Source organism: Schistocerca piceifrons, chromosome 2, assembly GCF_021461385.2.
Source record: "Schistocerca piceifrons isolate TAMUIC-IGC-003096 chromosome 2, iqSchPice1.1, whole genome shotgun sequence".
In the NCBI taxonomy this organism is placed as follows: Eukaryota; Metazoa; Arthropoda; class Insecta; order Orthoptera; family Acrididae; genus Schistocerca; species Schistocerca piceifrons.
Window position 1 is genome coordinate 733,464,833 of NC_060139.1, and position 7,757 is coordinate 733,472,589.

Genomic DNA, 7,757 nt, shown 5'->3' on the forward strand with positions numbered 1-7,757 from the left:
CATGTAGATGTAGACGTTGATGCATGCTTTTGTAACGTCGAACGAGTAAATGAAGACGGTGGATATACAAAGAAGGAGTTTGACGGATCGTCTCCTTCACAATGTGACCAGTACCTGAAGACGCAAGCTCGAAATAGCTTAATGTAATGGTCACATCAATGAGCATACACGGCATTCCATGACTACTGCAGCTGATAAGTAGAAACCGTACCGGGCGCAGCTAGTGGTAATAAGTGCGGGACAAGTATTTAGCACTTATCGGCGGCGCTGATTGAATGGGGAGCGAGTGGTCCGGAACGAGGGCAGCCCAGCGCGATAGCAGCCGGCGCCGCACCGAGCCGGCCACTTTCTCCGCTCCACATCTCCGCTGCTGCAGCACCGGCTGCTGGGGCCACGCGCCCGTCCTTCACGTGGCGGCGGTACAGCACCCCGCTTCCACGCGATCCAGAATATTTAATACCGTGTCAGCAGACAAAATTTAGATTGTCCGTGATGCGGTGGGGAAAGCAACGTTTATTTTCATTCTGTCTGCATCTCCATCCGAACTCTGTCACTCACTCTACATGAAATTGTATGAAATTTTAATTTTTGAAGCATCACTGTGCCGAACCCATAGGGCTTCAAAATTGTACTGTTATCGTTTAGGTCTCTGGGATATGGAGGTTAGACGGGTGGACATTGTGTAAGAGCATGTGATTGAACCTTCCAGCCAGATTAACACTGTGTACTGGTCCGAGACTCGAACTCGGCACCTTCTCATTTCGCACGCACGTGCTCCACTGACGGAGCTACCCTAGCACGACTCACCACCAACCGCCCTCGCAGCTAGACTTCCGCCAGTATCTCAGCTCCTACCTCCCAAACTTAACATAAGTTCTTAAGAACCCTGCAGGACTAGCACCCTTTCCACCAAAAGTGGTCGTCTTGCATGTTTCGCGTGAGAATTTCTGTATAAAGTTTGGTAGGTAGAAGATGGAGTACTGGTGGAAGTAAAGCTGTGAGTCTTGCTTGGGTAGCTCAGCTGGTAGAGCACATACCTGATAAATGTGAGGGTCTCGAATTCGAATCTCGGTCCAGTTCAGAGTGCTAATCCGCCTAGAAGTTTCACATCAACGTACATTCCGCTACAGAGTTGAAATTTAATTCTGTTTGTGATTGTTTTGGAATGTGTTATCGGGTTAAACTGGTTCTTTATAAGAAGCTCCATTCTCTGAATTTTGGATAAAGAAGTAGGGCGAAGTTAGTGGTTTTCGTAAAATTTGATTGACTTGTCTTCTATGACACAATAACGGTAGGTTGTCCTACCTGTTCTGAAATGTGTATTTTGGGGACGTATCTGCCAGAATCCATTACTATACGGAAGGCTTTATTCTTCGAGGAATTTAAGGAGCGAGATGCTGTTGTCAGAGTAACATCTTAGGTCTCCTCCCCATTCTCCACCCCCTCCCTCACCGCCACCCGCCAATTGGCAGGCGGACCAGACAGCCGACGTGTGCGCGAAACTGGTCTGTCCAGACACGTGCGCCTATCTATGGACAACGGATCCGCGCCCAGGGCTGAGGTTCGGGTGAGTCGGTTCTATTGGTGGACCACTATGTGCTTAACCAGACCTCTACATTGAACCTATGCTCTTTCAGTACGCTGCCACGCGACTGTGCAATGGCAAGTAGGGTCCTCCAGACAGTCGCCTGTGCTGTGGCCAAACACAAGGCAAATCCATTCGCCCCAGGGGTGGGCCAACTTGTCTGCCTTTGAAAGAAGCATTTACAGTCTGTGGCTAGCTATAAAATTTAAGGAACGGTACAATCGAAATAAGAACGCGAAGCAGTTATTTGCTGTTCTAACAAAGCCACCAAACGGTGTACAGCAGAGGGTACACAGTGTACTAGTATCATTTTCCTTACCCCTTTCTTGCCCCTTCCTGTTACTCTCTTGGATAACATGAGAAAGAAACGCTGTCAGTACCCTCTGTATGAGCAGGAATTCCCGTAATTTTATCATCGTGGCCATTGCGCGATATGTGTGCTTCGGTAAGTAGGCAGGCAGCTAAAGAGAAACACTGCGAGGGTTGAGGTCTGGTGCAGGGAAACTGTCCTTCCCCTCACTCCCTTCCGCCCCGTAACTGCCAAAGATCAGTGGTACTGGCCGTCTCAAAAATAGTACCTTACTAGTGCACGTCAGTGTCAGCCTTGCTTCACTTTGCTGTGACTTGCTTCGTTGTTCGCATTCAATCATTATACCGGGTGTCTCTCCGAAGAATCATCAGGCGCATTTTCTCTGGTGTTCCGGCAGTCAGCCTAAACAATTATTGCTGGACCGGTGACTAACAACATGATTATTTAAATCCGAATTTTAAGTGCCCATTCGATAGAGTACTCCCAGATTAATCTAGTCCGATATACTCTTTATCGATGCGAAATAAAAATAACAATATTTAATTACACAGTAGAATATAGCGAAACAATAACATCCGTGTAATATGGTGGTCACGAGCTGCTGCGCACGGCTGCACTGACTTGCTGATATTTTCACAGTGATGCCCAACAGTTGGCAGCACTTGCACATGATGAAAAGGTTGAACATTCACAAAAGTGTACCTCAAGTTTTCATTGGGAAAAAATACTTCTGGTGCAGCTAACACATAGTAAAATTTGATGTACACAATCGTAGCCAGAGGGTCTGAAAGTGTTAGTATACTTACGTAGCTTTCATGTAAGCAAATGTCACAAAATGTTGGAACGCTAACACGAAAGACAATGTTTTAGAACAGCGCATACTATATTGCTGTAGACTACGACACGATGCTTACTCGACTGGCTGCCGCATACCTGTCGCGTGCATACTTTTCAGCCGCGGACAGTAGCACGTTTCTTAGACGCGTTTTGGAAACTTAGCTCTCTGAAATGAGTTAGGGCTGGGAGATATACAATGCCTCTTGCAGTTTTTTTAGTCAGATAAGTCATGAAGATGTGCACAAACATATGTTGAATCATGAAACTCTTCTTTATTTTCTTCCCAGACCGATGAGCAATACTTAAGCACTGGTCTGATGAGGGTTTTTAGCCAACTTTATTTCTGTGTCCATAACACTTCCTTGGGATTCTCACAATAACTTTTGAGTCTGGAATCTAATTTTCTAAACGCCAGATTTGTGTGGTAGATTCACCTTAGATGCCTCTTCAGAAATACTTGAAACTTCAAATGCAGACAGGTATGTATGTATAATTCCAGATCGTTACCACTCCACTCCGTCTTCACGCCACAAGTGGCCCATCGGGACCATCCGACCGCCGCGCCATCCGCAGTGGAAGACGCGGATAGGAGGGGCGTGTGGTGAGCACACCGCTCTCCCGGCCGTTATGATCGTATTCTTGACCGGAGCTACTACTATTCGGTCGAGTAGCTTCTCAATTGGCATCACGAGGCTGAGTGCATCCCGAAAAATGGCAACAGCGCATGGCGGCCTAGATGGTCACCCATCCAAGTTCCGCCCACGCCCGACAGCGCTTAACTTCGGTGATCTCACGGGAACCAGTGTAGCCACTGCGGCAAGGCCGTTGCCTCCAGATCGTTACCGGCGGCCGAATTTGGAATAAATCACATGAGGGAGGTGGGGGTAGGGAAAGTGAGTCACGTGCTTAGGTACGTGTTCGAGCGCTCGTAATGCTACACAAGAATAATTTCTTACTACCACGTTGCTATTTAATGTTGAATTTAAGTATGCATGGTATTTTAACAGATGGATCGTTGGTAAGCAATACATTAGCGTCAGCGACACACATTTTTACGATACGATGTATGATATTTTAGTTTGTGTGAAAAATGTTTTGAAATGGAGTAAAACAGCGCTCTTCCCTCCCACAACGGCCTCGTCGTAACTGTGATAACAAACCCCCGAGTGCTCGCTGCTCGGCGGTCAAGACTCGCTCATACGTCGTAGTTATAAACAAGGGGTGGAGGGGATTGGGTGTCAACGTGGGAATAGACGGTCCAGACACATTAATGTTCGATGTCACTGTGCAATTCACACTGACAGATCGCAGGTAGTAACACAACCAATGGAGTGTATATAAAGCGTGTCGGAGGGACGCGGTAAAGAGTGCAGTTGTCAGCAATGCGGAAACGGAGCGATTTATCTGACGTCCAAAAAGGCATGATCGTTAGCTTTCGGGAAAAGGGTGGGACGATTTCCGAAATGGCTAAGTCTGTAAAATGGCGCTATCCAAAACTGGCGCTGAGGCAAGCGTGGTGCACGGGCCACAAACTACAGCGGCGAACAACAGATGCGGGGATGTGTACAGGCAGGCAACTGTTGAGCAAATGAGCGCCGAGATGAACCAACGGGCTACCAATAGGCTCTCCTCGATCGTACCGCGCGGGGTAGTCGAGCAGTCTGGGCGCCTTGTCACGGTTCGCGCTGCTCCCCCCGTCGGAGGTTCGAGTCATCCCTCGGGCATGGGTGTGTGTGTTGTTCTTAGTGTAAGTTAGTTTGAGTTAGATTAAGTAGTGTGTAAGCTTAGGGACCGATGACCTCAGCATTTTGGTCCCATAAGATCTTACCACAAATTTCCAGATTTCCTCGATCGTTCAGCGAACGTTACTGCAGATGGGCTTCTGCAGCAGGCACCTGGTTTATGAACTCATACTGAGTGCTGTTCATCGACGACGAAGCTTGGAATTTGGAAGGGAATACTGTCACTGAGTGGCAACAGGTAACCTTTTCAGATGAATCATGTTTTATTCTCCATCAGACAAATGGCTGTTGGCGTGGACGGCCCTGTAGCAATCTTCGGAGGGCTGGAGCCAGAGCAGGCAGCTTTATGGAGTGGGGAATGTTTTCGTGGCATTCCCTGAGTGATCGCGTCATTCCAGAAGGTACAATGAATCAACACAAGGATGCATCTATCCTTGGGGAGCGTGTCCACCACCACTTGCAATCTGATTTTTCTTCTGTACGATGGCATCTACCAGCAGGACAATACAACGCGTCATAGAGCTCACAGTGTAAGTGCGTGGTTCGAAGAGCACCAGGATGGGTTCACCTCACTCCTGTGGCCACCAAACTCCCCGGATTTAAGCCCAGTCGAGAATCTGTGGGACACCCTCGATTGCGCTGTTCGTGCCATGGATGATCAACCGAGAAACCCAGCGCAACTGGCCACGGAGCAGGATTCAGCATGGCTCCACATTTCTGTCGGTACCTGCCACACTGTAACGCCCCCTCTTTCGTACTTCACTGTTGGCACTACACATGAGGCCAAGTTAATGCCACAGGGTGTAGCGTGACTCACCAGTTCCAAATCACTCGTTTCCAGTCATCCAATATCCAATGGCGCCGATCTTTCCCCAACCCCTCCACTCCGTCTACAGGCCACAAGTGGCCCATCGGGACCATCCGACCGCCGTGTCATCCTCCGAGGAGGATGCGGATAGGAGGGGCATGGGGTCACCACACCGCTCTCCCGGTCGTTATGATGGTATTCTTGACCGAAGCCGCTACTATTCGGTCGACTAGCTCCTCAATTGGCATCACGAGACTGAGTGCACCCCGAAAAATGGCAACAGCGCATAGCGGCCTGGATGGTCACCCATCCAAGTGCCGACCACGAACGACAGCGCTTAACTTCGGTGATCTCACGGGAACCGGTGTAGCCACTGCGGCAAGGTCGTTGCCTTTACGCCTCCCCTAGCATAGTTTATCACTGACCACAAAATGTGGGGCTTATGAGGAGATGCACAACCACTGTACCTCATTCTTTTGAACTCCCTAAGTACTTTGTGTTGGTTGGAGTGCGGGTAGCAATTTGGAACTCGCGAATGATTCTTCCCGCTGATTTCACGTGACATTTTATAGTCACCCTCCGCAGTCCTCGACGGTCAATGCCCATCGGTGCATGAGCTACGCCCGATCCTGAATTAGCTATGCTTGTTCCTTCGCGTTTCCAGTTCACGATCACATCATCAGTAGTTAACTTGGGCACAGCGTAAAAAAGGTTCGAAGTCACTGACCTCTCCTGACAGACCCGCTCTGCTGTCAGTGCTTCTTCTTTTACTGTGGGGTGTCTGATTCGCATGACATTTAGCGCTCAGTTCCGTATTTAATAGGGGCGTCCACACACTTTTGAATAGATAGTGTAAATGAATCTAAAAGCGCAGAATATAACTTTTTCCCAATATAATGTCATTATTAAGTGCTTCCAAAATTTTGGGGGAATATATCGAGTTCATACACTACTGGCCATTAAAATTGCTACACCAAGAAGAAATACAGATGATAAACGGGTATTCGTTGGACAATTATATTATACTAGAACTGACATGTGGTTAAATTTTCACGCAATTTGGGTGCATAGATCCTGAGAAATCAGTACCCAGAACAACCACCTCTGGCCGTAATAACGGCCTTGATACACCTGGGCACTCAGTCAAACAGAGCTTGGATGGCGTGTACAGGTACAGTTGCCCATGCAGCTTCAACACGATACCACAGTTCCTCAAGAGTAGTGACTGACGTATTGTGACGAGCCAGTTGCCCGGCCACCATTGACCAGATGTTTTCAATTGGTGAGAGATTTGTAGAATGTGCTGGCCAGGGCAGCAGTCGAACATTTTCGGTATCCAGAAAGGCCCATACAGGACCTGCAACATGCGGTCGTGCATTATGCTACTGAAATGTAGGGTTTCGCAGGGATCGAATGGTGGATAGAGCCACGGGTCGTAACACATCTGAAATGTAACGTCCACTGTTCAAAGTGCCGTCAATGCGAACAAGAAGTGACCGAGACGTGTAACCAATGGCACCCGATACCATCACGCCGGGTGATACGCCAGTATGGCGATGACGAATATACGCTTCCAATGTGCGTTCACCGCTAATGTCGCCGAACACGGATGCGAACGCCATGATGCTGTAAACAGAACCTGGATTCATCCGAAAAAATGACGTTCTGCCATTCGTGCACCGAGGTTCATCCTTGAGTACACCATCGCAGGCGCTTCTGTCTGTGATGCAGCGTCAAGGGTAACGGCAGCCACGGTCTCCGAGCTGATGGTCCATGCTGCTGCAAACGTCGTCGAACTGTTCGTGCAGATGGTTGTTGTCTTGCAAACGTCCCCATCTATTGACTCAGGGATCGAGACGTGGCTGCACGATCCGTTACAGCCATGCGCATAAGATGCCTGTCATCTCGACTGCTAGTGATACGAGGCCGTTGGGATCCATCACGGCGTTTCGTATTACCCTTCTGAACCCTCCGATTCCATATTCTGCTAACAGTCATTGGATGTCGACCAACGCGAGCAGCATTGTCGCGATACTTTAAACTTCAATAGCGATAGGTTACAATCCGAGCTTTATCAAAGTCGGAAACGTGATGGTATGCATTTCTCCTCTTTACACGAGACATCACAACAACGTTTCACCAGGCAACGCCGGTCAACTGCTGTTTGTGTATGAGAAATCGGTTGGAAACTTTCCTCATGTCAGCCCGTTGTAGATGTCGCCAGCGGCGCCAACCTTGTGTGAATGCTCTGAAAAGCTAATCATTTGCATATCACAGCATCTACTTCCTGTCGGCTAAATTTCGCGTCTGTAGCACGTCATCTTCGTGGTGTAGCAATTTTAATGGCCAGTAGTGTAAATGAAATGTATTCACAGTCGCGAGAATGGACAACCCGTATTTCCCGCTTATGGTGAGCGGTCGCCTTAACATTTGGCCGTACGGGCACGACTCATGGCCGGCCCAAACTTCCGTATG

The 7,757-nt window shown here is 48.5% G+C and overlaps 1 pseudogene; it reads right to left on the reverse strand.

Annotated features, from left to right (window-relative positions):
• Positions 1 to 3,444: 3,444 nt before the first annotated feature.
• On the reverse strand, positions 3,445 to 3,562 carry LOC124778683 (annotated as a pseudogene).
• Positions 3,563 to 7,757: the final 4,195 nt, after the last annotated feature.